This window comes from Cynara cardunculus (assembly GCF_001531365.2).
Source record: "Cynara cardunculus var. scolymus isolate 2C chromosome LG 13, CcrdV1, whole genome shotgun sequence".
Taxonomy (NCBI): Eukaryota; Viridiplantae; Streptophyta; class Magnoliopsida; order Asterales; family Asteraceae; genus Cynara; species Cynara cardunculus.
This window is the reverse complement of record NC_037540.1, coordinates 4,321,574-4,324,083: the sequence shown is the minus strand read 5'-3', so window position 1 is coordinate 4,324,083 and position 2,510 is coordinate 4,321,574.

Below are 2,510 nucleotides of genomic sequence, written 5' to 3'. Positions count from 1 at the left end.
TAAAAAATATTAAAAATTTATTTTATTTCAATACTAAGGGAAAATTGGTAAACAAAATTAACATTTTGTAACTCCTTCTCGATTCTTTTTCCGATTCAATCCCGTCTTCATCGCATGCATCCCTGAGAATCAGGCGAAGGTACTATTTCTCCATTTTCGAATATAGTGTTACCAAAAACATCAATCATCAGTATATTCAAGAAAAATGGTCGGCAATAATGGAGGTATGTCATATTTATTGATATGAACCCGTTTCATTGTCATTAACACGTTACATCCACTGAACAGACCCCCTACGTAATCCTGCAACGTGGTTGGCGACGAAACGAGTTCAACAATCATTAACCAATCGCATATGAACTCGTTTAATTGTCATGCTTCTGACTAAACGGATCCTCATCACACACAATGCAACATGGATCACCATGAAACTTGAACATGAATATGTTTCACCATCATGAAACGAGTGCATGAACATGTACAATATGAATAGAAGAAGCAAATAAACCATTTTATAATGAAACTTTCTCATATGAACATTAATTCCATAAAGAACAAAATATATTATGCACTCGTTTCATCATAATGAAACCTTTTCATTATGAAAAGTAATATACTATGCACCCGTTTCATCATAATGAAACCTTTTCATATGAACATTAATATATTATGCACCGGTTTCATCCTACCAATTAACAACGGATCAACTTCACACACAAAGAAACATGGATCACCATGAAAATTCAATCACAAATTTTATTAAAATGTAAAATATGCATAGACGTAGCAAATATACCATTGTACAATGAAACCTTTTCACATTGAAACAGTTTCATGACCATTGATTTTTTTTTCCTCCAACCTCAAACCAAGAATTCATTCCATAACAAGCTAGAATCTTCATAAAACTTTCTAGATTCATTGAACAACAAAAAAAATAAAATCAATTTTTAATATTATAATATAGTAAAATCTTTAAATCTTACCATTTATATAATTTCCATTATTAAATTTCCTTATTTAATATTCCTTAATAACTTCCTTATTTATCAAAAAAATAATGAAAATAACCGAAATACCCTTATTGATTAAATTTAATTAAAAAAGAATGAAATTTTTTTATTGGTCGATTATGGTTTACATGGTTTTCATTTGAACCTGCTCTTATATATGTATATATATATACACTGGGCAAACTTATTCAGAAAAATAATAAAATATTTTATATTATAAATATATATGATTGAATAAATATAAATATTTTTATAAGTAAAATATAAGAGCATCTTCAATAGCTTTTCTAAAATGGAGATTTTAGAGATTTTTCTCCAAAATGAATAAAATATGAGAGCGGATGAGTTGTATTAAATATTTTAATAAAGTAAATCAAAGTAGTTTTTTTTTAGACAAGACTTTTTATTTCTCCATTTTGTAAAATCTGATGAAGATGTTCTAAAACGTCTATATAATAACAAGTTTATGGTTTGATCCAAAATAGATGTTTATAAAATCGATTTTACGATAAAAAATATTTGGTTTTTGAATAAAAAATAAAAATCGATAAACTAATGAAAATATTTCTCGTTTAATTTTTCTTTTGACAGTTGTTAATCGCTGGAAAAAAAAAACAAATCCAAGCCTTTGTACATGATGACATGTTATGATTTCAAAAGCAAATGAAAAATTACAAGTTGGGTCCTTATATCATCCTCATTTTTAGAGTGAATTACATTTTTAGTCCTAGTAGTTTGGTGTTTTCAATAAATTAGTCCTTCGTTTTGAAAATTTACAAGTTGGGTCCTTATAATTACAACATTTTAACGAAAAGGGTCTCTAATTCAACCAGAGGCCCATGTCTGTTATTTATGCAGAAGCCAACTTGTTAAGAAACTACAAACAAATAAATGTTTTGTTATTTGTGTAAAATAGGGGTGAAATTTAATGAAAACACGAACCACAAGGACAAAACATAATTGAGTGTCCTTATCATTATTGTCTTATTTATATTATTATTGTTAATGCATTATATGGGCGATTCCTAATTCTTCATATTAGTTACCACTTTAGATCTCAACCATTGAAACAATCTTTACGAATTTAATATATTGTTGAGGTGACATCGTTGAAAATCAACATATCATATATGATATTAAAAACAAGTAGTTGTCTTATTCTAGAATATATTTTGTGTATAAACGAGAAAACATTCACACACAAATCTTCATTATCATGTGTATATTTGTAGACATAGAAAATAATTGAAAGAATTAATAAAATAATTAAGTATCATTGTATTTTCGGTAGTTGTTTATTTACTTTTATTTATTTAAGCTTTATTTTATATATACTAGAAGAGTACTCGTGTAATGCAGCGATACACATCTCGATTTTATGTTCTATTTTATTATTTGTCTCTGTCGATATTATAATAAGATTTTATATATTTTGAAGAAATCAATAATGATTTTATTTTTGAAAAAAATATAAATTTGAAGATATCATAAAAATTT